The 27,807-nt window shown below is 37.9% G+C and overlaps 1 protein-coding gene across 5 annotated transcripts in view; it reads left to right on the top strand.

Moving 5' to 3' along the window:
• THRB (thyroid hormone receptor beta) overlaps positions 1-27,807 on the top strand; it is a 172,487-nt gene that overhangs the window by 50,471 nt on the left and 94,209 nt on the right. For 3 of the 5 annotated variants that reach the window (XM_085322347.1, XM_085322348.1, XM_085322349.1), the window contains exon 3: positions 8,132-8,249. The exons of the other annotated variants lie outside the window; for them this stretch is intronic. The gene's annotated coding sequence lies outside the window, so the exon portion shown is untranslated. The remainder of the gene's footprint in view (positions 1-8,131; positions 8,250-27,807) is intronic. 5 annotated transcript variants of the gene reach the window in all.

Genomic DNA, 27,807 nt, shown 5'->3' on the forward strand with positions numbered 1-27,807 from the left:
ATGCATCGTTTTATTTGATTTAGCTGAAATGCTGAGAAGAGAGAGGAGAATAAACCRTGGACATGAAGAAATGTGCAAGGACAGATTAAGAGGGAGGTTTCATGTAGGAGGATGGAGGAAGCAGTGCTTGTAACTACAGTAGTTGATATGCATCAGTGCTACTTGGGATGGTAAATTGACATATAGGAAATAATGTATTAACTGGAAAAGAATGGATGTCAGGAAAGATAAGATTTATTGGATTGGAAATGTCTTCCTCAAGGACAGCAAGTGGCATAATTTTCCAAAGAGAGTGTCTCTATTCTTCTGGATATAAAGGCTTCATGGAATAAATACTAGAAAATASAAAAACATTATCTGCACTGCTAGACATATGCCCTGCCTGAGCATATTTTCTGACTTGATTAGAACAACTCCATTAGTCTGATTCAGACTTGGGATAAAATTATARAGAATGTCCTCTCCCTTCTCCCCAGTGTTGTTACACTGCAATTTGGCTCTGTCCAGATAGGCTGGAGCAAGCTATGTTGTAACTTGCTCTAGCCGCCACTGAATTTAACAACTTTTGGCTTTATAGCTAGTGCCTTAGGAGAGCTCTTGCTCATCTGTTTCCTGAGCCAAAGGAACTCTTCCAGTTGCTTTCCCAGTATTTTCACCAGCTAGAACACATATTTACCAATTGCTAGGAGAAGATATATCATCTTTAATCATCTTGAATTTTTTTTATTTTCTMTTTCTCCAGTTGACATGTTTTGAGACATCCACTTTGACTAGAATGGTGAAAGAGCCCTTCCAAAGTTGTTTTTTTTTCTTTATTCTGTACTCCATATGATTAAATGCTACCAGTGATGGGAAAAWTTGTTTTTTCTTGATGTAAATGAGAGGCAACTAGTTGAATGCTGAGGTACTCTCAGTATGCATATTTCCCTATTAAATGCATTTCTTCAAATATTATTTCTTAACAAAAGGATTTATCTTTGGAATCTTGTTCTGAAACTATTTTATACAGGTTTCCTAGCCCTTTACTTTTAGCTATTAAGAATTCTGATCCTAGTAGCATTTAATCTGTTGCTAAAAATAAGTCTACTGGCAACTTCTTAAATAGATTGTCAGTAAACATTTGGATTATATTTTGCAAGTGCAGATCACTTTCAGATATTTGCATATTTGTTAAATTTCAGCTTCCACTTCAGGTTGATGAGACATAAACAATTATGTAGCACCTCTGGCAAAGAATTAGTCTRAAAAACAAGTCAAAGCAACACTGGCAAATCAGAGGAGGATTTCTAAAGTTTTAGAAGGAACACTGTAAAGGCTTATACTTCACTCCATCTCCATGAATTTTATATCAAGTATGGAATTAATGATACAGGTTTTTACTCTAACATATCCTCTTTTTTTAAGCTCTAATATATTATTTGAAAATATTTATGATATGCATGCACTGGTCTGGGTCTGGCACTGTGCCTTGTTCTACATCATTAGGAAGAGAATCACTCTAATTCAAAGCCAAGTAAAAAAAATTCTGAGTTTTTGTCATGGTCTGTGGATCTGAATCCATGTGGTACTTTGCAGCAGAGGTCACACATAAATGTGAGCTGCTAGAAAGGTGTTAATAGATTTTCTGTAACTAGCTCAGGTAAATCTAGTGCAGTTAAGTGAGGTGTAAGGCGTGCTGTACCTCAAACATGACTGGTAATACACTGTCGAATCTTRGGGACATTTCCTGGCAAGAAGTGTCTGGCAGTTTCAGATTTCATGGTGGTTTTACGATGATTTGAAGAACAAAACCTTCAAACTAATTTTCACTTATGCTCCAAAGCAGTCTTAGACTGAGGTCTGCCAAGGTCAGTAGGCCAGAATGCAGTAACATCCTTAGGCAACCTAGCAGGGGAAATATATACTGGGTTGTGTATCTGATCTGTTTCTTTTTGGATAAATCACTATGGAAATTGTGAGAGAAAAGTAATTAATTAAAAATTTGATAGTGTTTATAGTGGATCAGTGTTCCAAAATCTTAACAGTGAAAGAGATTTCATGGTTTTCATGACCTATGGATCTGAAGGAACAATTGGATTAATCAGCCCAACCTTAAAAGTCCTTTGAACTTGGCGTAAACTGACCATTTGTGTCTTTGAAAATCTCCCCTATTATTAACAATTTAATATTGTTAAGTCCTTAAGTCCTAAGTCCTTATTTATGTGAAAACACTCAGTATACTCTTTCTGGTTGTGTCTGTGTGATTTTTATAGCAGCTTTGCTGAATTTCAAATTTTGGAGATAAAACATTCTGGACACTGTGCATTTTCTTGTTTGTTTGTTTTTTAATGTATGGCTTGCATTAACAATGGAACCAATATACTTTACATTTTTTAAACAAATTACTGTTTTTGGTATATAACAAAAAGGTTCAGATGATACTTTACTTTGTACCCCCTTTCTTGCACATCCACTTGTCCTTTGAAGATCAGTCCTTATTATTTGTCCTACAAAATCTGTATCCTTTTGTGGGGAAAAACAAAAAAGTACAATTTAGATTGTATGATCCTACTGCTTAATCTTGTTTTAGTCCTTGCTTGACAGGAATAATCAAGGGCTGGTTTTAGTACTTTGATGTGCAAAGATAACCTTGTTAAGATATTAAACTACATTTTCTTTTTTAGCCATATGTTTCTGCAATCTGCAATTTTGCAGAAATTTCAAATTATATGCTCTGTATCTGAGGTTCATGTAAACCTATTTTTCACCTATTTCACAAGCATCGAGAGTTAACACAGTACCTACCCCCCTACTAGCAAATGAAGACTACACATACTGGGCTTTATTGATCTCTGACATGARATTCATACTAATACTTGTTTCATTTTCTTCTATTTTTGTATGGGCCATTTTCCTTTAAGTTCTAGACCTTCATGTACAAGTGTTCCCGTTCTTTACTGTAAATATCTTCTTTTCCTTTCTCTGTTTTTTACATGATTTTTCTTGCAATTTGCAAGACTTATTTGCAGTTTTAAGTGCACTAAACTTGTAGTGAAAGGGTATGAGGGAGGTTTTCTGCCTTTGGTCACAACTGAAACCTTTCACCTAGGTGAGCTTAGTTTAGGCTGGGTAGGTAACTGCCTTTCAGATGTGGCCAAAAATTTAAGAAGTCAGTGGTTAGAGGGAGCTAGCACTTAAAGAAAATTGGAAGTGTGGATGGGTTTCAGTCAGGCTGTTTTTTTCTTAAAAGCAGGGACAAGGAAGGGTGTGCAGTGATGCAGCACTGAGTGAAGGATAGCAGAAAAGACACTAAGGCAGGATGCAGGAACAGAGGGAGATTTATTTATTTCAATGTTACCTGATAGAATCTATTTTTATATAGAAATGTCACCTGACAAAACTTGGGAGACAGAATATCCAAATACTATAGATGCAGCTAGAGGCAGAGAGCTGAAGATATGATGGAAGAGAAAAAGCAATGTAGGTGGGCAGACTGCACAGCTGTATATAACAATACCAGCTGGAAGGGAGAGGGCTTGGAGAAAGCCTACCACAGATGTTTGTGGCTAAAATGACAGCACAGCAGCAGACACTAATTGGTGGGAGACAAATGAAGTGAACGACAAGTTTGTTAGACAGAGAACTCAGGAGAAAAAGGCAGAAGGAGATGACAGCAAGGAAGAAAAGTGGCACCAGAACAAAGGAAGGTGAGATGGAGATAGCTTTACACTTGAGACTGAAGGGGAACAATGATGATTTTAAAAATTTGGGAAGAGAGAATAGTTAGAAGATAGTTGAGCTGCAGCAGGGGAAAAAAAAATAAACACAAAGATCTGAGATTCCTAACAATATCAGGAGGAGGCAGGTGTGTGTGTCTGAAGCTTCCTTTTCTTTAGGTGGTAAGACAGATCTGTTAGCAGGGCTCAGCTAGGAGAAAGAATGGTGTTTTGTTTTCCAGGAGCAAAGAAACTCCATACAGACATAAAGCTGGAAAAGATCCTGCAGAAGAAACTTTAGACAAAGATCTCAGTATCCCTGCTAGAACAAAATGAAGATYAATATGCCAAGCTAGAGAACAGCTCTCAAAGAAGCTGAGGCTGTTGGATATCAGTAGAATTGTTTTGATCCCTAAGAAGGAAGGTGAAAGAGTGACAAGCTAATGAAGATCAAGAAATAGCTATGAGGAACTTAGGGTCATTCAGAGATTAAGAGGCCTTTACACAAGGGCTCTGTCTTTGCTAGTAAATTAAATGGTGCTAGAAAGCCTTTCCTTCCGGAAATCAATTGCCTCTACTGTTGACCATCCCTGGCATAGTCTTTGCTTTTATCTACCAGAATTCACCTGAACTATTCATGAATAAAGTTTGAGAATTACCCTGTGACTGCTCCCAGTAAGCAGCTTTGAATCCTCCACCCTCTTTTGGAGGCTAAGAGAGTTTAAGAGCGTGGCMCCTTTTTGTGCCGGCTGGCCTCAGCAGTTCTAGGCATGTTTATTTTGCTAGCAGAAATATAGCTGTAATGGGCTGCCTTCAGTAGATGCAGTTCCCTGGAAACTTTGGCCACTGCCTGTCCTGGGTGCAAGCTATGACAGTAGAATCTTGTTTACAATTTCATATTTTATCTTTATGAAATATAATTTCTTCTTAATGGAGTTACTGAGCTGAGTTGTGAGGAGGCTTTCTCAGGTTTGGTTTTAGTGTAGCATGAGGCCACTATAGAAGATATGACTATAGAAAAGAAGCTTGGACCAAGTACTCATTTAATTGTTTCTGTTTAATACAAGCATAAGGAAAATAAAGGTCCATAAATAAGTCTCTTCCTTTACAGAAGGGCAGGCCACAAAATTAAGAAAAAAGGTTAGTGAGGTTGGCAGATGATGAGGTTGGCTGAACTGAAAAGCCTAGACATTTAAAAGTGGAGAGAATATTTTGAAGAACATCAGAAATCTGTATCAGAAACAATGGGAAGCTCCAGACCTAACTAGGTAAGTAGCCATCAATGTAATGTGAACCCTTAGAAGACAGATATGAACATAAAATTGAATAGGCTAAGGTGAGATGGTGAGACTGGAAATTCTGCAATCATAGAAAAATATACAAAATGAGATTTCATGTGTTGCACTGTATGTAGTTCTGGGCACTGAAGTCGAGAAAGATAGATTCATACTACAGCAGGGGCAGGAAAGAATTTTTGAGAGCTGAATAGACTGGAGAGCTTGGCTTGTTTAGYCCAGCGAAGTAAAAACTGAGAGGTAAGATAGCTCTTGGTAAATACACCGTGGAGGGGACTGCTAGAGAGGAAAGATGCCTAAGCTAAACCATGTTGACATATGAACAAAGCTAAGAGTAACAAATTTCTGTTAGAGTAGAAAGCAGTCAATTGGCTCTGAAACTAAGTTAAATTATCCAGATTATTAGGGAAGCAGCATACATCTCAGTTGGCGTTTTCTAAATGGATTCATAAATGCGATCTGTTTGTAACCAGCAGCAGAGACAGTGTTCTCTGAGGAGCTTCAGAGACACACAGGAGGAGCTGCACTTTCAAACATCTTCATTTCTAAAGAGCCAAATGCAGCACCTTTGGACTCGAATGTACRGGGTACTTCAGTGCTCCTCTTCTAGAGTATAATAAGTCTTTCATCCGTCATCCCACTCATGCAGGTCCTTTCTGCTTCAACTCTGTCCTTGAGATTTGCTCTGTAATGAGTTGATACTGTATAGGTTCTTTCTGGCCTTGCTATCTCAGGTGCTGTGCAGGTGTCCTGAATGACATCAGGTGCTCAGCTCTTGGAGAAGGCAAGCCCATGTGGTATAGTGAGCTCTTCTGAAAGAGTTTATCTCCAGGCATAGTAAGTTGTGTCACTGTTGTATTAGTTTTTTCACTGTAATGTGTTGCTGGAGCAGAATTTCATGAAGAGTATTCAAAATGTGGATCAATGTAAGGTTGTGAAATATTTTGTTTGTGTGTGGCTGAACTCGAATGTGAGGTGATAATAATAACCCAAATTCTGGCAGAAATAAGTTTTAATATATTTTTTTGTTTTTGTTGGCCTTTGCRTGTTTCTATAAATACTGTGCAGTTGAATGAATACCAGACTGGTAAATGTGGAAGCCTGCCTGTCAGTGTTTCAAAGGGAAAGCTTTAAAATATAAATAGCCTTAAAATTATAAATAGTCAATCTCCATACTGTGTTTATCACTGACCCTTTCTTTTTCCTTCCATTGCTTCTCCCATTTTATTTTTAGTGATGCTTACTTAAAATAGTTCTGTGCTTTCCTGTTGGCGATTAGATGGCCATTTTGGAATCTAAGTAATTTTTAAGGCAGATGGTGTTAAAAAAGTGTTCCTTACTTGAGCAATGTAAATTTGAAGTCTTGTCTGTCCAGGCCTTCTTTAATAAAGCTAATCATCAACATAAGATGAAACACTTCTCATCCCAGTTTTGTCTGTCCAGTTGATTTCACACACACATTCCTGAACTGGTTTCAGAATGTGTCTATGATTGTTCAGCACCTCTGTGGGTTGTTTTTTTTTTTTTCCCCATGATGATGTTGCATCCCTCTCATAAGCTTGTAGTTGGTTTAATTAAATTGCTGGAGTCAATATTCTGTGCAGATTTTAATATGTTGGCAGCAACAGCATTTTTTGTTAATTGCATAATTTTTAGAATACACGTGTGCTTGTGTTCACATCAACTCAAGAGGAAATCTCAGAAGTAATCTAAACAGGTTAAAATTTTGATGGGCCATGGCAACAGGCTCCCTGTCACTTTGGTAGCAGTAGTGTAACAGATTCCCTGTTACACCAAGAGAGATAATGACTTTTCACATCACCTCGTCTCCAGCAGCCAAAAGGTATCAGTACGAAYGAAGAGCTGGGCCCACTGCTCACTTCAGTTATGCCAGGCCAAGCAAAGGCTTGTGGATGGTGTTGGTAGTGCACCAGGAGCAGCGGATCTGGGAGCTGAAAGCCATTTTGAGGAGAGCTGACGTTGCTGCCCTGAGAGTGCTGTCTCCGCCTGAGCCTGGGCTACTGTAGTCAGCCCGGTGAGGCCACTTGTACCGTGAACGTCTTGCAGCTGCGGAGAGGCAGAGAAAGGAGCAGGAATATGTTCTGCAGCTGCATGTGAAAGGTGTGGGGTGCGTTGCCTTGAGTCACTTAGGAAATCCCTGAAATAGCCAGCTGCTGCTCATATTCTAGAACTGTTTTCCTTCCCTCGTCAGGGGGAATGTTTTTCCTGCCAGTAGGCCCTCGTAAAGCTGCTTCGACTTTATATCTGAGCAGATTGCTAATGCGTCCTAGCAATGACGGGTAAAATGGGCTGTGCTCATGTGGCTCCTAGGCTTTGGGGAATCCTTGAATCACTTAATCATCGATCTTTATATTTACGCTTTAAGGCATGCCATCATCTGCAAGCTTTTTGTTAGTTTTAAATGCGATTTGTGTAGTTTTATTTTTATACAGTGCCTTGGGATGCTTACTGTAGAAGGCTCTTAAAATAGGTATAACTTAATGTGCTGTTCAGACTTCTCATTAATCTGCTTGTCTTCACTCTTACCCAGAGGTAAAATACAAGGCCTACAGAGYGAGGAGTCTGGAATAACATGATAGAAAATGGGACTCTGAAATAAAGACATTTAGCACAGAGGATTCAGACTAGCAGTTGAGGAAACAGAACAGGATGTTCAGAAAGTCCAAGCCCTTTGGCATGAATCTGGGAGCTTGGAACATAAGCAAGGCTACAGTGAATTTGTGAAACAATGTTTGTCTTCCTAAACTAAACGCTGGAAAACATCCATTTCTCACTTTTCCTTTGCCAGCAGCACGCTGATATCTATTGAAGCGCTCATCTTCTGTCTTCTTTAGTTTCAAAGAAATATTTGATTTTTATTTAAAAGTTACTTGTGTTTCCTACTTTCTTGTGGTACTTCATATATGAACTTGTGACTGTGGGACTAAAATTTAGAGTCTTAGTGTTTGTTCTTGTTGTGCACACTTGTAGTGATGTTTTTATTTTGACTGCAGCAGTGGGTTTGAATGACTCCACTTTGACTTTACTCCACCAGGGCTMTGTCTACCTAGGTAAATTAATCAGGGCCAAGACTTGTATTTGAGCACTATCTTATGATTGTCCATATTGTTTAATTTCTAGCACACTCCGTGACATGATTTTGGCCCGTACCAGCTAGCACACTCCCAGATGACAGCTATGGCATGATTCAGGAGATGGCGTGGGCGAGGGACTGTTCTCAACAGGCATTACTGAAAAGGTAACTGTTTTGGAGGGGAAAAGAGTTTAGTCATATGGATATGAGCTGGACTGTGCTGYTTTCCCCTGGGTCCTGGTGCATTTTATATACTAGGCTTGTCTCACTCAGGCTTAGCACCTGAGATGTTGAAATAGAAGCTTCTGCTTCCTAACTGCATTGCTAGCACKGTTACAAGCAACAACATAAAGCCACCTTTTCCTCCCCATGGGCCATCTGCTCACAGATTGCTTACAGCACCACTTACACCGGGCTATGATCTTTTTTTGTCTGAATAAGAGTCAGGATATGGGGTACAATTCAAGTTGTATGTCATGCTAGGTGTACAGGAAAAACAAATCCTGTAAACTAGAGTGAGCTTTCTAGAGATCTTCTGTGATGCAGCTAATTTGTGAGCAGAGACACCACAGTAGCTCAGAAACCCTGTGTTGTCACAGGTCCACAAGAAGTTAGGTAAGTAATTACTCTTCTGGTACATACATATTTACTTATCACTCAGGGTCACAGTAATTGCACACACAGATCATACATTTGCTTACATAYGTGGATTTTTTGAACTTCACATGTATAGTTCATTTTTCTGGCTTAGTGAGGAGCACTTCATGTGAAAACAGGTAATGTTTGCATCCCTCTCTGAATAGCTGTGAGATTTCTAATTTGTAAAGCCATTTGCAATACTTTTTTGGAAAGCATCGTTTAATTTTGTAGCACTGCTGAGGCTTGGGCTAAATGTRGTAAAAATTGGTTGTACATGATATACCTGTTTGAAGTGTGTAATGTTCTTCATAATCTTTTGTTGCTCCCTTTCTTACTTTGTTTTCTGCTGTCTGAAGTTTTAGTTACAAATGGAGAAGTTACTGAAATCAGTCTTCTCCGGTCAGTCACTGTTAATATTACGTGGGTCATTTATCATTAGTAGCTGGAGGCTGTGCAGACTTGTTTTTCTCTTGAAAACAATAGGATTGGCTGCACAGTGARCATGTATTTAGCATCAAGATTTAGGCTTCTGATCCAGTTTTTGGTGCCCCCGAAGCAGCAATGYAGGAAACCGCTGCTGAGTCATTAGAGTAACCAATATGGCTTTTCTTTATCATGACGCTTTGTGTACAATGCTGTTATTGTGGGGATTAGAAACAGTGAGCARAAGGGATTTTGTTTTGTCAGTGCAAAGTGAAACAATGTTTTTACAAGATGGTTTGCTGAGCAGTTTTCTTCTGAGGCTGGTGAGGGCCRTGATGATAGCAGTCAGGCAGAAATTGTTGGGAAAAAGAAAAGTCCTTGCAGAGATGTAGAACCAGGTTTATGTAAATTATGTTTACATTGGGAAAGGCCAGTGTAGGGACTGCTCTCAGTATTTATTAGCTGAAGAGCCTGAAAAGTCAATCTGGAAGGGATCATACTGACTGCAAGATCACTACTTCTCTAGCCTTTGATGGTGCCAGCTGCAGAAATAGGCTAATCAGGCTACGGTGAAGGGGCGTGATTGGGCAGCTCCTACGCAACTGCTGCCCTGCGGGCCCTTCCGAGGCTTTGGCTGGGAGCCGTGAATTGCATCTCCCTGGGGGTGGAGGACTACGCTGCAAACAAACCTTGCCCTTCCCTGTCAATGAATTCTTTTGGTGGTAGGCTGGCACCAGAATACCTGCAATTATTCATCATAAAGCTGCACTGATTGTTCCCTCTTTGAGAYGGGCACAGGGTTTGCATTGTTTTCATTGACTGATACCCCATGTATTCCCTTTTAAAAGGTCTCACTGTAGCAGCCACTCATTAGTGGTGGCACTGTGCTAGGCTGAAGGCCAAGTAAAAACATATTTCTCAATTTCTCACTCTTCTGTGGCCTAAGCCAAATACTAACAGCTCCCCATTGACTTCAGTGGCTGTTGGTTGGATCAGGCCACTCAGCTGCAGGAGTTACAGCGCTGGAGAAGTAGCTCGTATTTTTACTAGTCTAGCTTTCCTAAAGAGTAGAAGTAGAAGCACTGGAAGGTCCCCTGCACCTCAGCCCAAAATAATACTTTTAAAATAAGATAGATGTTCACAGGTTAACTGTAATAAAGTAAGCCTTTGCGAATACTTCAGAGTACTTTCTCTTTTCTCACAGAATTATGGTTCTTGGTAGTCTGGTCAACTCACTGTGTAGAAAATGTCTTTGCTATTACCAGGGGTAAGAGTCTGAGCATCTGATGATGGAAAGTGTTTCGCTGTAAATTAGGAGTTAGAAAATTAAAACTGCTTTAAATGTGTCATCCTTTTTTAGTTTGTTAATTAAACCCTTCAAATGATTAATTGAATGTAATCTTTCTTGTTCATTTTATTTACCTTATAAAGGGAGGAGAAAATGTTGGGATCATTGAGGGAATAAGAAGTCTCAATAAGAGCCAATCCTTCCTGCAGTCAGCAATTGAACTGCAGCAAGTGCAAGTAGACTAGAGCTAGCTCACATGAAACATAAATTGTTGCTAAAGGAAATACTCAGGTCAGTGGGTAGCCCATACTGGAGCTCATATTGCTGTATTACTTAATGCTTTTAGTACCTGTGTTAGCAAGGTTAAAATCAGTGCTGCTGTGCCTAACTAGCTCCTTTGTGAATGCAGTGGAAAAAATACTTGAGAAATCCTGAACTCACAGAAAACAATGGGATATTCTGCACTGATTTTTGGCCTTTTCTGCACTTCCCTGCAGGACAGAGAGCTGTCTTACCGCAGTTTCATCAGTGTAATTCAGGCATCAGTTGTTGAATCCACTGCTGCATCTGCTTCCCTTTTCTTGCACAAATGCCCAAAATCACAGATGTGTAAATCTTGGACACTGGATTTTTTTTTTTTCAGTGTTCATGACAGAAATGCAGTTGATTTCAAAGATCAGAAGCATCTTAAAATAAGATAAAACTCTGAAGTATGTCCCTTTTTGGAAAACCATTTCTTTATTTAGAAGACCAYAATCAAGTGCATGTACCCTCAGCTGGAATAGCCATTCGTCCTCTGCAATGAGATTCTGCTGCTCTTCAGAGACAGTGGGGTATTTTCACAAAATCATGGAATGGTTGAGGTTGGAAGGGACCTCCGGAGATCATCTATTCTGACCCCTCTGCTCAAGTTTGAGCCACTTAACTCATTAGCTAGGATTTTCTTCAGTTGCTGAGTTTGATCTTGTTTTCTGTAGCCTGTCCCCTTAAAAATATGGTAGCCATCAGTAGAAAAACGACCGAAATAAAATGTCAGGGTTGTTTTCTGTTTTTAGGTACTATGGTTCTATAACAAATAAAGGGCATAGATTTTTATTCGAACAGATAATTTGCAACAGCTGGAAGGGAAGGAGAACAGCCATGAGCCGCAAATGAAATTTTTAATGTATCACTGCCGGAGAATCATCCCCTGCAACCCAGCAATGGTGTGGAGATTTCAGGGATTACATTCAGATTAAATGTCAATAAGAGCTTCCTCTTGGCAGGATGCCAGCAAGGTCATATGAGGAAAGTCCCAAACTTTTGCACTTAAGTAAAAATGTACTCTGCTTAATACACTTAATATGCTGCAAATCTTAATACTGCTAATGACTTGCATTAAGAAATCTCATCATAACTTGATCTTTTAATTTAGTTTGAGGATTTTTTTTCTACTTTATAGTATCTAAGAATTTGCCAGCAATTTTATTTGGAGATTATGCCTCTACTGTAGGAATTTTTTCTTGAACCTATCTTGGCAGAAGATAGGTTAGTCTAAAAGTTCAACAGCTCTRTAGAATGTTCATTTTAAAGCTGTGCATAAATGGACTGATAACCTGCTGGTACTTTTGCAGGGGTTGTTATTACACAGAAACATCCTTGTTACTTCTAAAACTACGTCCTAAATGCTACAAACATAGGACATTTATGCGGGRAGGGGGGAATAGCTTATTATTGAGAGGGTGGGATGCAGAATAGGTATCAATTACATAGTTTGGAATTGTTCTGTCTAGCTATCAGTGTTTAGTCTGTGCTGTTCTATATTGAATTAAAAATGGATTTTTGATCCAATTTAATTTCCTTTGCAATTGATTAAATTTAAGTACAGCGGGACATTCTTACTCTGAAGGATATTTATATGTGGAGTTGTAAGGGCTTAGCTATACCACTTSAAGTGAACACTTTCTTAATCTATTTGTCATCTCTGAAAGCTGAAACTATTTTAAAATTGATTTTACTAATTCCTCTTACTACTCTACCATGYGATCCTATTGCTGAAAACTATTTAGGCTATATGACGCTTTTTGAATGTTTCATTTCACTTACTCCGTAGCACTGAATTCTGCACTAATGTGAGTGCATACCTTGTATTTGTTTCATGAGCATCAGGTTTTATTGTGAGACTTCTGAAGAGACTTTCTTGAATGTGACCGATATACTGAATCAGCTCAGAGCTGTTGCAACAGTTTTGCCAGTATGCTTCAGTATGCACTGCATTGCACCAGATTTGCCTCATGTAAACAGGAGCAAAGCTGAGTCATGGGCAAAAGCAACTGATGTTTCTGTGGATTTGGGATTCCACCTTTCATTTCTAATTGTWTATACATTCCCTATTTGTAAACCTAATTTTATTTATACTTCATGCACATAAATACATACTTGTGTATGCATGTGTAAATATATGTGTGTTTATGTGCGTGCTCAGATTTTTTTTTCTCCTTCCTTCTCTTCTTTTTTCCCACTTTTCCTGCTGCAGTGAGGCAGTAGGGAGTGAAGAGCTGTTTTAGCCAACTGTGGCCAACATTGGCATGGGAGGATCTACGAAATGATGAGCATCTTAAGGATGGAAATTGGGAGGTAACAGAACTGTTAGCTTCTGTTGACAGAAGTCTGACAAATAGTCTGTTAGTGTACGTTATCTTTGTACTATAAAATATGCAAATGTTCCAATGATTATAGTTCTAGCTCAATGATATTTTAAAAATATGATACAGTATATTTCTCTGATAAACTGAGTTACAGAAGAGCAGCTTCATATTTACATAATGCTTTTATAAAACACTCCTTCTATTTCAAAATAGAATGTGTGTTTTGTTTAGGAATATGTTGATAATAAATCTTCATTTATCTTACCAAGAAACACTAGTGTGTTCTGTTAGTTTCAGAAGATCTTAAGAAAAAGAAGAAAAAAGAAAATAGCATTTTCTGGACTTTYGTTTGTTTTAATGGCTGGCTGCAAGGCAAGACTCTGGGGTGCTGGCCTGTGGTTTTGCAGTTAAAGTGCTGCTGAGTTGTGCAATTAAAACAAATTCAATTGTTTTGTTGTTTGTGCAGGGTGCAGTGTGTCTCCCCTGCTTGGCATCTCGGTGTGGTGGCTGTGTGTGCCAGCCATCAGGCTGCAGGTGGGAGCTGTGCCTGGGCTCCTGGGGGCGTAGGTCCGTGCTGGGTGCGTGTCTTACAGAGAGTGCTTAGGGACTGCATCCGTTGTATCCTGTATTATCTCAAGTGTTTTATCCTAATGTGAAAAAAGTAGTATTCTAGGGAAGAGCATATATGCCTCCCCCTTTCCCAAAAAACAGAAAGATGTATTTAAGCGTGCAAAATGATGGAAGAATTAATTTTCACTTAACTGTGGTTCTGTCCATTCTGTCTCTAGAGTTTCTCTTTACAAAATCAGGTAGCGTTACTAAGCACCTATTTGCTGGGTGAAATAGCCAGGTGTGCTTGGTGTGTAAGCAAATGGTTGTAGCCTGAAACATTGCTTGAGACGCTTCATAAGTCAGATGATTCATGATTACAGTAACGAGATTATTCATGGTAGGCTCCCTGTTGTGACAATGGTCCTTTGTTTTAAATCTGCATTGCATCTGTATTATACTTCCGATTTGCAAATTACTTCTCCTGCTAGAAAACTGTATTGCAGCAGGGAATAAAAAGTGAAGGTCAGCGTTGTTAAATTCAGGATGTTACTCAGTGCTGGAAATAATTGGGAAGGTTCATAGTTGAATTAAAGCTTTAATCATGACTTCCATTGAACTGCTGCTGCTTCCTATTGTTCCTGTTGTTTCTTGGGGGGGTTGTGGTTTAGTTCTTCTTCTTCTTCTTTTATTTTTTTTTTCGCTCCTTGATCTGCTGATCAGCACTGGGTAAATACTGCTAGGAGCATTTGGTCATTCATCACCAATTAGAAAGTGTTCTCTCTTGTCAGTAGTGGTCCTTTACGTGCACAACTTTTTGTATAAGGACAGGAAGAAGAAAGACCCAGAAGTTCTTCAGTGTTTTGATTCTACTTCATTTTAACATTTACTTGTAATCTTAAGTTTTTATAAAATGATACTTGTTTCCATAAAATAACCACTATTAAGTCCCTGTGTTACAAGGTGATTATCTCCTACTGTAAGATGATTACCTTTTGTGGTGAAAGCATGCACAGTGTGTTCTAACCTTTGGTAATGTTTTCAACTTCAGTGTGGTTAGGATTTTTCTGCTGTACAAAATGGTGGTCAGGTTGTGACCAAAATGAGTGGTGCCCTCAGACCTTTCCTTCGAGGGAAGCAGACCTTTCTCTGCTTCGCGTGAAGCACCTGCTGGGACATCAGTCCTCATCAAGGCAGGACGAGCAGGAGCTGGCACGTCTTGCTCGTCTTGCAAGATCCCTCCCRCAAAAGTTGCAGGTTGTTTGGGGTTGTCTTGTGTCTGCTGCGTGGAGAGGAGGCAAAGTTTGCCACTGGAGGAAGGATTATGGTGAGTCCCTGATGACAGCTGTAGACAGTATTTCTCCCTCCTGAAGTGCTCCTTGTGAGAAAGGTAGAGGCCAGTGTGTGGGGCTGACTATTAAGATGGGATCACCAGAGGCATTTTCTGCAGTACAAGTCTAAAATAACTCTGGTTTTGGTGGAGGGTGTCAGCAGCTTGTAAAGAAAACATGAAACAAACTTAGTTCCTGAAAAGCGTGACTGCCACTGAAGTCGTCTTTTTATTTTTAATTCTCTGATGCCAGATTTTATTCTTGGAATTCAGAGATTTCCTTCTGTTTTCATTTGAAACCTTACTGTTTGACGTAAGGTTAACATATTAAAAAAAAAAAAAAATCCAGTACAAGCATTACATGAAGGGTTTTTTTTAATTACTTGGTGTATTTCTACAGAAGAGGATTGTTTAGGTTAGCTGTTTTAGCTAAGATTTTCCAGCCCAAATATAAATTTGAATTCCAGGTCATTTTGTTCCAAGTTAGTGTAATATTTATACAMTCACTTTCAGTGATGAAAAGGAAGCAGTTTATTGTTTGACGTGAAGAATAAAGCATCCTCTTCTGTATTGTMTGAGGAGTTATGACAGATTTCTTTTGAGTGTGTAGCATTCAAATTATACATCAGTAAAATAACATTATGTTATCTGTCTGCACACTGTGAGCAATTTCATTATTTTAATAGAAATTCACAGAGATCTGTATGGCACTGTTATATTTATTGTAATAATTGTATACATCTGATCATGTGTAGTTGAATAGAGACCTACATTTTCTGCAGCTAGTTTTCTGCGTTACTACTGTTGATGTGCTTGCAAGGTAACCAAACATAAAAGTTGAATTTCTAACACAAGTTTTGGTGATCTCTGAAAGTATTCAAATTTTAAATCAGATTTCAGCCATTTTTGTAGCAGTTGACGAAAATTCTTTCATTATCATCACTCAGATGATCAAATTCAGTATATTGAAATGGTGATCAATGTTTTGAGAGTCTTTTGTTTGAGAATGACATGAAATGAGAACAAGACTTTAATCCTAGTGTTTGCCATGAACAGTTAAATTTCAGTAGTTACTGTTTATGACTTTTACACACCTACATTAGGGCTGTTGAGATGGTAGGCTTTCATCTAGATCTGAACCATGACTAAATTTAATCTCGCTTTTGCCGCAGGAAGTCTCTCAGATGCTGCTGGAAATGTGGCACTTCTTGCTGGTTTTCCAGTATCTTGAAGAGCAGATTTCCCATGCTTATTTTTCAAGATTGTGCACAGCTCCTGTCTCGTCAAGAAACAGCAGATCTCGTGCACTTCAAGTAACTGAATAGACCTTAGTAAATGGAGTAATCCAAATTAATATAGYGTTACCTTGTTGTTTAGTATAAAAGATTGTCTTAGAATGGAGAACAAAAAGTGTCTAACCTACACGATCATGTTGCCAGTGAATTCCTTGATATGACAGCCTTATTTAAAAAATAATACAAATCCTGGTGATTTTCAGGAGAAAGAAATTTCTGTGAAAGCATATGAAACCTTTGTTGTTAGGTTTAGAAATCAATTGCCCAGTTTAATAGGTATTTATTTTTCTCTGTGCCATGTTTGAGGAAGCCCTAAGGATCTTATGTTGAATGTAAGTATGATGGATGTCACAAAATATATTGTGAAATCAGCAATACTGACTTCTGATGTTTTGTAGCCCATTTGTAGAAGTGCAAAATGAGGAAAAAATTACATTCTGACTGTAATGATAYTTAAAAGTTAGAGCTGTAGAGCTAGGGGAAGATCTCCATGGAATTGCTAAGCATTACATTTCAGTTGCCTTATTTTTTATTACATTTTGAGGAGTTCAGATACCTCTGTTATATTTTTAGTGTTACAGCAAATGCCAGATTTTAAACTCCTTTCAGCAGGACCACTGTAACACAATTACTGAATGTTCTAAGCARAGGAAAAATATTGAAAAGAAAACCCTTCCATTTCCAGTTTCTGAGGAAGACTTGAAAGAAACAGTGACAAGAAAATATTTTTAAAAAATCCTTTGACAGTGCCATTCAAAAATGAAATAATTTGTTATCCTGCTTATTACTCAAGCACTACGAGGTAATGATAATCTTAAATTTAGAATTATTCATTGCTAAATTTATTAATAACTCTACTATTGTAKTCTCTCATACTTCTCTAAAGCCATGTACATATTTTATATATTTTTGAAAAGCAAGGCAGTCTGCTCAGGTTTTCTCTTTTGCTATCATACTGCCTCATTTTTTACATTGTCATATAGAAACTGATGCGAAATTTAAAACCGGTGCCACATCAGGTAGGAGTAAGGAGGAGAACAGATAAATTATCCTTAAAAGCAAAAGGCACAGTAAAGTCCAAAACCTAAGTTAAGTTCTTGACTGAACTTTGAAACATTTATCTAGATCAGCTCTTTCCTCTGTGAGCATTGTAAAAAGAAAATCTAGAATTATCTGTCCCAAGATTGAAGCATATCATTTTTGTTGAAAAATCTTTGCTATCTGTTGACCATTCAGTAGTCTGTATGTAACATGCTTAAACTATAAAAATGAGATGATTAATTCCTATTATTTAAACAACTACATCAAAGAAATCATCAGTACAATCARTACTGCTTGACAGGCTCAGCCAAGAGATTGCACTTTGGAATGGGTTATGAAACATGAATTTCCTTCTTTCAGTACTTTCTCTTTGAGATACTCTATGTTAGATGGAGCAGTGCAGGTCATCACCATTCCTGATCTTTCTGCAGGAGTTCAGCCTAGCAGCTTTTATCAGAGCTGCCCGAGCCCCAAATATGTAAAGGAAAAATAGATATGAAGTACCTATGAAAAGGAACTTACAAATATTTTTTAAAAACATTGAGTACAATGTTTTCACTGCATGCTGCACTTCCATAGTCAGATGCATTTGTGTAGTGCTCTTATAGWGTTATTGTCAGAGTGAAGAAGATGCCTGTGATGAAAGTACAGCATAAGAGCAAACTGYAAATACTCATTATGTGTTTATGTGTAGTAGTCTATTTGTATCAAAATTTGCTCCYGAAGGTCTTAATAAATGCTGAGGAAAGTGGAACCTTGTTTTTCACATGGTGGAATAAAATAAAGCACCACCATTAGAAGTTTTCAGTACACTTTTAAAAGAGTTTCCTTACAAGCCTGTTTTTAGCAATGTTTTACCCCAAAGTACCTTTTCCACTTCTGTCACTTTTTATCAGCATCCACAATAATTATTGACCTTATTATAGACCTCAAGAATGTCTTTCTTTCCTGTCTTCTCTTGTGTTTGGGAATATTCGTGCTGGTTTCCTCCCACACATAGAAACATCAAAATACTTGTTCACCCAAGGGTTTGTTTTCAAGACTTGTCCTGAAACATGATTTTTTCTATTACTTCAGTTGGTACTAAGTAACAAAATATTTTCTTCCTYAGTTGGAATGTATTACCAGGTTCATGAACAGAGAAATGTGCATGAAATTCTACAGAGAATCCTCAATGTAAGAGCATGGTCAACAYGCTCTTTGGATATATAGCGTCATTGTTCTCTATTACTGTAAGAATTTGGAACACATGTAGTGAAGGCCGTTACACCACACCATTGTTAGGATGCGTTTCCCTGGTATATCTCTATCTGAACAATTCTGACTTTGAACAGAGTGCTGGCACAGTAGTGTTTTTGTACCATACTCATAAATGGTGTAAAAACAAAACAAAAAACTATATATTTGAAGAGGAATTGCTCCAACTGCTGTATATTCAAGTTTGGCCAGGAGACAATGTTGTTAAGTCTTCTACATGTACATATGCTTCTTAATAAATCAAAATTTTATAAGAAATTTTTGGCTTAATGTGAGTGCTTGGCAGTAGAGCTGGAGTGACTGGCCTTAAAAGCTGAAGAAGACTTTGAAATTATTTGGTTAATTGTGCGGACACTTGATTGTATTGACATTTTTAATCTTCTATAGACAGTAGAGATGGCCTGAATCAAAACTTCACCTGTCAGAAGATTTCACAACAGTGAGTAAAAGCAACCTGAATGCATTTTTTAAAATTTCTTCTGTCTTGATTTCTTTTAATAAACTACTGTACTTTGAAAGATACTGTATTTCAAGGTGCATCAATCAAGGCAGATATCTTGGTGGGCAGAGTCACTAAAACCTTTTGGATGCTTCCTTTCATCTAGTGATGGTGTGTGGAATCCCACAGGGGTCACCTTCATTAAATGCTACCATCGGTTTCCTAGCAGAAGGCTTATCAACATCACTTCTGAATCATGAAGCATGCTTTTGATTGCAGTCTCATGTTTTGGAATGTAGCTTAAGTCCCAATGCCAGTGCATTGATGTCTACTGATATTTGAGATGTCACAGAGGTGTCCGATTTGGCTTCCAGCAGTGGTTCTCAAAGGGAGTCTCCAAAGGGAGATAACCCCCAAAGAACATTGGGATAATTCCTCATAACAGAGTAGCAATGGGGTAAGCCTTTGGTTATTTTAAATTCATATGTGATTTTTTTTTCCATTTCCATCTTTGTGCTTTTGACTCTTTCAGATTACAAATAAGAGATTTAAATATTCCTTTAAAAGGGGACTAGACTGAGAGCAAAAATACCAGATGCTTCTCACAAGAAATGAAGAATCTCAGTCCTAATCTTGTGTAAGAATGACCAAGTGGCCAAAACTTAATAGTTGATGAGATTTTTTTCCTTTGTCTTTTGACATGGAAATTAGCAAATGATAGAATGTCTTTTATTTTGGCTGGTGTTCTCTGCATTATAAAGTTGAAGACTTACTAGGGCAATTCACAGAAGCTTGGAATGCATTTTCTCTTGGATGAAAATGGAGGATTCCAGCATGGTCATTCTGGCAGAGTTGATATATTTTATAAAACATGTGCGTAATAAAACTAGTTGTGCTGGTAAATCTGAACAGATAATTTAGGAGTATATATGTATAGAGAGCGAGACTAGTCATGTACTATGTCAATAAAAAAATACAAGTAACAATTCTGTAATGTATGTAATGTGTAGTAATTCTGTAACGTAATGACTCTGTTGTGTGAGTCATTTTTTAAATTTGTGTTCGAGATATACTTTGATCCAGGTGTTTGGAAGTTTTATCACTAGCTATCTTTAAGTTAACATCTGCAAACATGATTCTCTTCTTGCTCACAGTGGTGTCAGCTGGTTGGATAAACAGCTATAATCCATGACAAGGGCTATAAAATTAATCTGGAAATGGAGAACTAAATCATACACTTTAAAAATACATAGTCAACCAAAATCATCAGTTGTTGCCACGTAATCTTCTGCTGCACAATGAAGGTGCAATTGGGTATTCTCTCAAGTATAACTGATCCATATAGGTCTTTTACATATATATTTTCATAGAGAAACAAGATTTCTAGCAATAGTTTATGAAGCTGTAGATGTATGTATGAGTGTACCTACAGTACTGAGTTCATGTTAGAAGTGGTGGGAAATGGGGATACATGTGTTTTGGYAGCAGTAGGCTCATATCACTAATTATAATTTGTATGTAACAGAATCTCAGTGCTATGAACACCTACAGCAAAGGCAAGAAGTGCCTGTTAGTTTAGGGTCACATTGCCATGGTCACTTTTCCAGTTGATGTTCCAGTCTATTCTTTGAAATCAAGAAAACTTTTTAATCCAGGCCTCCTCATTTGTATCAAACTGTTGCTAACAAATTACTAGGATTTATTGATGTCTCAGGTATTCTGGATATCTTAGGCAAATAGACTGGCTGTTTTACTGCAATCAGATTGATCATTAGTATTGTGCCTTTTTTTAAAATACATCTCTCTTAAAAAAAAATACATTTTCATGTATGTATTTTTAAAGTCTTAATCTTTGTTTCAGATAAATGCTCCCTGGGATGACAGTTTTAATTATAATCATATTCATTTAGAATCCCATGACCTCCAGAGAAAGATCATCTTCAGTGTTTTCTAAGACTTATGAATAGCTGAAAATTTTAAGCTTAATTACTGTATCCTCCTTGATTATTATGGCTGAATTCAACAAAGAGGCTTTACAAGGAGACATTTATATGGCATTTATTAGTTAACAGAAGTTCTTCTAAGACCCTAAGGCTATTCTATAGTTTGGACTCTGTTCCTTTAGTGCCTGAGGTGCTCCAAGGGTTGCTTCAAGCAGAGTGAAGAGCTAGCAGTTGTGACCTAAAAATTTCAAAGGGGCGGAGCACCACCACAAAGTCCTGGATTCTCCATAGCACTGTGGGTTTACTGAGGCTGGATGCCTTTAAGGAAAGTGTGCTGAAGTTGAAGATCAGTTATTAGGATCTGTCTATGAGTAAATTATTTCAGGGCTAAATCCTACTTAACACATTAAATGATAAGCTGATCGCTCTTGCATTTACATGTTATATTTTGAAGCATCAACCACCTCAGAGAAGCTACCTGGATGTGAGCTGACTAATAGGATCAAAACAGGCTCTTTCCTCCTCTTTATATGATGATTTGTCTTTACACATGAGCCCTGCGAATACCTGCCTGCCCTGGAGCACAGGTGTCAGTGTTTGCGCAAAGGGAGTACATGGATTGCTCCTGTTACCTCCTTTCTCCTGTTCAGGACACYGAGCTAGTACTAGGGGTAACTCAGATGAATTAGCAGCTTTTTCACTTATTTTGAGACTGCTTTGGTCACTCTGACTYCTCAGTTTAGGAGTGTAAATTCCCCGCATCATCCGAGATGCCAGATGACAGTGAGGGGGGTTTTCAGTGTGTTGTCTGAAAAAGTAGATGTATGAATCCTCTTCAGACTGGGGATATCCTTTGTGAGTAAAGCATTCTTGTATGTGTTCTAATGCTGGGATAGCCAGTCAATCCTAGAATCTAGCTTGCTTAGCTGTATATTGTAGAGAGTCTACAGTTCTAGATTCAAGCCTGTAAAAAGCACAAGGCTTGATACATGTGCAAAATACTGTGAGAATACTGTGTGTTGTGCTTTGAAATTATGTTTCGTGAACAAGAAGTGGAAGGGAGCGTGACTTGCACCGTGTTCTAGTTTGTCTTTTTTCATATATTTTCACTTTACAACAATATTAGAGCTCTTTTGCTGTGTACTGCAGATCTTTCTTAGATAAGAGTAACAAGGATGCCAGCAAGAAAAGCATGATACTGATGTATCATGCTTGTGAAAGAGTTGCATGATCATCATTTGATTTAGCATGGATAATGTATGATAAACAAATACCTACCACAAAGTGAAAAGCATCAAGATGTCTGTACTTTGGTGAAAAATAAAAGTGAAATGTAGATGCCAGCGTGTGCTGCATTTCCCTTGGTTGTCACATGCATAGATTGAAAATAATTACACATAAACCAGTGAGATCATACTACAGCTCTTCAAAAGATGGGAATTATCACCCTGCAACTTGTTTACTGGAGACCTGAAAGTTCCAGTACAAATTTTGAGGGAACAGTATGTTGTGGTCTCACTATATYTGAAATTAATGTGAACAGTTAAGAAACTAAAACAAAAAAAATGTTTATAGCAATTATTTACAGAACTGGCTGGGAGGAAGAGATTTCATGTGAATTGAATCCTTGCATCTCATGTTCTCAGGTTACCAGTCTTTGGACATATGCTGATTATAGGTCTGAGAACAGATACCAGCTTAAACTAAACACTGGCATAAAGATAATTTTTGTCTGAGGGATCCATCCTTTCCTCCTGATAGCAGGATGTAATATATTTAGGTAAGGAGTTATTTGTCATTGGTTTTACGTATGTTTGTACATACAGGATGATGTAGACTTTTACATAAAAATATGCATAAACAAATTATGTGCAAGTTTTTGTGCATGTTTTCAGTTTTTGTAAAATCTAAACCTTAAATATATCAAGATTTCATCTTACTGTTACATTTTTCTTGCTGAATTAATGTTAAACTTTATATTTACTACCAATTCAAAGTGTAGAATGAAAGAAACATGCTTAAAAAACATTGTCTACCATTTCCATCCTCAGAAAATTCTGAATTTAATTGCCTGACTTAGCCAATATGTAATGACCCAGTATTTCTATGCTGAAGAAAAAGATTGATTTGTTATGCAGATGATGATGCTAATTGCCCCACCTGGAACTGTTTTCCTGCATCTCTGCCCATTTGGTGGTGCACGTGGTACTGATGKGGGGTGTAAGTGACCCAGCCTCTGTGCTCAAAAGCCTAAATTTACTGTGCTCAAAAGCCAACAGCATGTGAATATGTGCATGATACGTGGTGGATGTGAACTGAATGTTATGCTTGTAGTTTTCTGGAGTTTATTTGAATGAAAACATGGAGCTTTTTTTATGCCATTCGAAGCGAAAATGAGAGGAATAAATGAAGAATTAGACCAGARTTGGATCAATTGTTCTAATATCAACTTTTGAGTGAGGTAGGTGAATGGAAGTTGTRTTGAAATTGCCCTGCTTTTGATTTAGAATTGGAGAAATTTTTAGATGACAAAACTCAGAGAAACAGGATCAAAATTTACCATTTAGTTCACTGAGAATCTTCCTGTGCTTTCGTAGTATAACCTCTACGCTGCAGTAACATGTCACCTGTAAAACAGTGTCAAAGACAGCAGATATGACAGAGCAGACTAAGGAAGGATCAAAACAGATATTATTGGTGGCATCTGCAGTTTTCAGAAAGAATCACAGCAGAATTTGACACTGTAAAATACATGTAGTATTAGCAAGACCTTTCACGGTAGCCTTGATTTGTGATTTTTTTTTTCAATGATTCATACTTTCATAACTGAAGAGAAAGAAGCTAATTAAGTTCTATTCAAATACACATGAAATTTGCCATAAATAAAATCTTGTAATAGTGCTACTTTAGATTATGGTGTTCATGTATCAGCTTCAGCAAAAAATTCCAATTATACTGCTAGCATGACAAGTGGTTTATGTTATGTTCATAACACAGATAGCATAATAGTTTTCCTGCTCTTGATAGGTTTGTAATTTACTGAATARTGGCCTGAGATACTGTTTTGTTTAATGACTGTCTAAGAACGTGGCGCAGCTTTAATGCTCAGTATTCTTTAGACAGAAATTGTTAGTATGCTGTCTGTRTTTTATCAAGGTCTAGTGCTATATTTAAATGTTTTACTTTACTGATTTGTTAGCGTTTCATAACCATTTTCTGAATATTTTCGAATACTCTCCTATCCCAAATTACTCAGTATGTTATAGTCCCTCAGACACCAAGTCCTGACAGCTGCCTGACCAGTATGTTCATTAATGCTTTTATTCTCTTATAGAAAATGTAGTTAAAGAACAATGATTYAGCTTTCGGGTTGACATACTCTTCAAGCTTACTGCAATACTCTTTTCTTTTTATCTACTGCTGTCATTTTATCCAAGTAATATAAATGCCTCTTATTTCTCTCCCATTAACCTGCCAGCTCTCTCAGGCATGGAATACTGTGTCCATTAGGTATGCAAAAACCTGTTGTCTAGGAAGGGAAAAGAAGAATTATTCCTCTTAGTCAGCTTAGTGTGGGAAATTGAAGAGGCAGAATGTAATTAATTATTGAGCTTGAATTTTGGCCAAGGTACTACTAAACTAAGTTACAGTTTATGTATTTCTTTCATTCTCGTGATGACAGGAAGAGCAGGAAGGAGACACAAGAGTGAGATTTTAGGTTAAATTGGAGGATTTGGACTCTCGCTGTGTAATGTTTCAATTTGTGTTTGTTACCCTTTTAAGCTGTAGTGCTTTCTGTGACTGTGGTGGGAGGACAGGATGGGTTAAAGATGATAACACAGATTCAAATCAAATTATCTACAGGGGAAAGAAAGGTTAATTATACATAAATCAACCTCACAAAAAACAACCAGAGCATGAAAGAGCTACAGTGCATGCCCTCTGCCTTTCACAGACTGTTTCCAATTCACTTGGTGCTTTGTGTTCCTTTCTGAGGCAATTCTTTTCACTTTATGTGCATCAACACACATTTTGTCATAATTTGTTGATGGTAACTTTTGGGCCAGATCTAGCAAGTCTTTAATGGACTGTTTAACAACAAGAGCAAATATAAATCAAGGAGTTGCAGTATAAATTACTCTATATTTTATTTGATTCTAGAGTTAATTTTTGTAGGGAAGAACAAGGCATCGGTGGCATGTGTCAGTACTGCATAATCCAGAATTATGAGGGAGAAGTTACACATCTATCCAGCGCCGCTCTTCTGCCACGTTACGGGGAGCATACAGTGCATCAAGCAGTGCTCATGGGAGTAGTTCAATACGGGGGGAGATGAATAGGACTAGGGAGCGGAGAGTCTGACAAATACAACTCTTGATGATGTAGAAAGAAAATTGTTCTTCCTTTCATCATCAAAATGTTTYAAATGTCTTTTTATAGGTTACTTTAATGTTATGGAATAAAATTATTCAAAGTCTTGCTTTTCTGACTCGCTCTGAACATCTTGTTTTTATGTGTTTGTCTGCTGAATTGCATGGTATGCAAAGTCCAAATACGTTTCTGTTCTTAAATAGTAAGAAAAACAGTAATTCACAGAGAATTAGATTAGTTTTTCTTGTAGCTCTAAGGAAATGCTTGTATTATGAAAAGGTTGTATCATTGTGCTGTGTCATTATTCTACAGTCCTTGAGATGTACTTTGTCCTTTTAAAATTAGAACAACTTTAAGAGATGCTGCAATTATTCCCAAACTGCAAATCATCTTTCTCCTGAGAGAAGGTGATTTTCCTTGCTGAAAGTTGGTGTTAATAAGCACATAATCAATGATAGCAACATTTGTCATAATGAGTACTGAAGTTTATATCTCTGAGAGTAAATGATGACGTAAGGGGTAGGAACAAAAGAAGGGTAGAACTGCACAGCCAGCATTCCTTTYCATATTCTGTCTTTTAGAGGAAATCACTATATAACTAGCCAGTTGTGTAAAATGTATTTCTCTTTGTCACTGCTGTAAAGAGAACAGAAAACTACATACAAAGTGAACTGAAGAATGAAAAATACTTTTATCACCAGTAGTTAATTTTTAATCAATATGTTTCTATTACATTTCTAATATATTTTTGTGCGTAATTGATGGGTACGACCCTCAGCCAATGCTTGTAGAAAGTCTTCTGCCCTATTTCATTATGCTTTGATTTAGGACCGTAATATGAATGGTGCTTGCTCTTTATTGAGCAGCAAACACAAGAGAGGTCAATCATTTACCATTCTTGTCTTTATTGCTCAGTAAACACTTGATACTCCTTTCTGGCTGCTGTTTAAAAATCAGAATTAAAGAACTACAGAAATCAGTGAAATTTCTTAGAAATTCTCCTGCTCTGAGGCAGAGCATTTATGCCATTTCTCTGCATGCAGAGAACAACGATTCAGGACTTCTCTGTTTTTGCCCCTCCAGTCTGCGTGGTGACTTCGAGTATGCCCGCCTGCTTGTAACTGCTGTGACTGCACTACGCAGTGCAAACATACTCAAGCTAAGTTTAAACTCTGAAGGCCTGCAATGGGTAGTTTAAATGCAGAGGCACAGAGCTCGATGCAGACTCATTTACCCTGCTTTCAGGTAAATTTTGCCCATGCTGACTCTGCTACTATAGTTACAGAGTAAGTGGCTAAATTAAGTGTGCCTGCACTGTGCTCTACAGCAGCTATAGTGTAAACAAACTGTTTGTTTTTCAAAAGCTTTTGTTTTAACATTTTGTTCTCAGTTCTGATTGGAAGTTCCAGGGTCCTCTCTCCACGTCTTCTTTAAATTAGATTGCCTGTAGCTGAATTTGTAGAGAAACAGGGAAGCTTTTCAAAGGCACAAATGACAAGTAAACAAACACTTGATTTCCTTTAAAAATTCAGTAATAGTTACCTACTTTATTGTCCGTTGAGGTACTTCTGAATCTTRTTTCTCAATTTTCATGTAGATTTCTAATCATGGAAATAGGGTAAGTTTATACACACTTTAAAAAAAAAGAATCTTTGCCTGATAAATAGAGGTATTCAATAGTCTTATTTTTGTCTGCAGTTATGAATGCTTAGACCCTRAAGAAGAGCATACTTGCATGGAGGTGCCTAAATATTTAAGAGCAAAATGTTGTAGTTCCTAACTGAGAACACTACCATTTCATTGTCCATTTTTGAGTTACCATGTTATGTTACCCTTTTCAGTGCAGTTTACTTTCAGTTAAATGTTACACACACTCAAACAGGCACAACACACTGAGATTGCAAAGTCAGGGACTACTCCACCCATGTCCCTGTCCAGCTGTTTCTCCTCATTAGCTCACTATCCAAGTCACTTTACCCKGTTAGTTAAATCACTCTTAGTTTTGTGTCCTCTCAGCAGATCCTCCTCTCCATCTTATGCATCAGTGGTCTGTATGAGCCAGGAATACCTTCTCACTTTCCTCTTTCCAGTGCTGACCTYGTCCTCATCCACTCCTTTCCTTCTCTCTGGTCTGGCTCTTGTTCCTCCTGTTTGGAAGTTGAGCTGGTTTACCAACCATATGGGTGCACCCCTGGGAATATGAGTTGCTGACTTGCTGTTCCTGGCTCCAGCATCTGAACTGCATCCCAGGCTGCTGCACTGGGAGCAGCAGCTCCAGGGAAAGCAGCTCCTGTTCGTCTGCTCTGGTGAGGCTGATGTCCCACAGGCTGGGCAGCCCAGAGGTGGAGGGATTGTGYTTAGTGAGGACAGGCTTCTCAGAGGCCATAAACTTGCTGCTTAGCATCTGACCAAGACTGCAAAGGTTTGACACGTCCCCAGATATGAACAGGTTTTAACTGGCCTGGCAAAAGTCGCCTCCCTGACCAAAAAGCGTCTTTTTCCTGTTAAAAACCTAGAAGGA

Source organism: Rhea americana, unplaced genomic scaffold, assembly GCF_003343005.1.
Source record: "Rhea americana isolate MKP2758 unplaced genomic scaffold, rheAme1 scaffold_77, whole genome shotgun sequence".
Taxonomy (NCBI): domain Eukaryota; kingdom Metazoa; phylum Chordata; class Aves; order Rheiformes; family Rheidae; genus Rhea; species Rhea americana.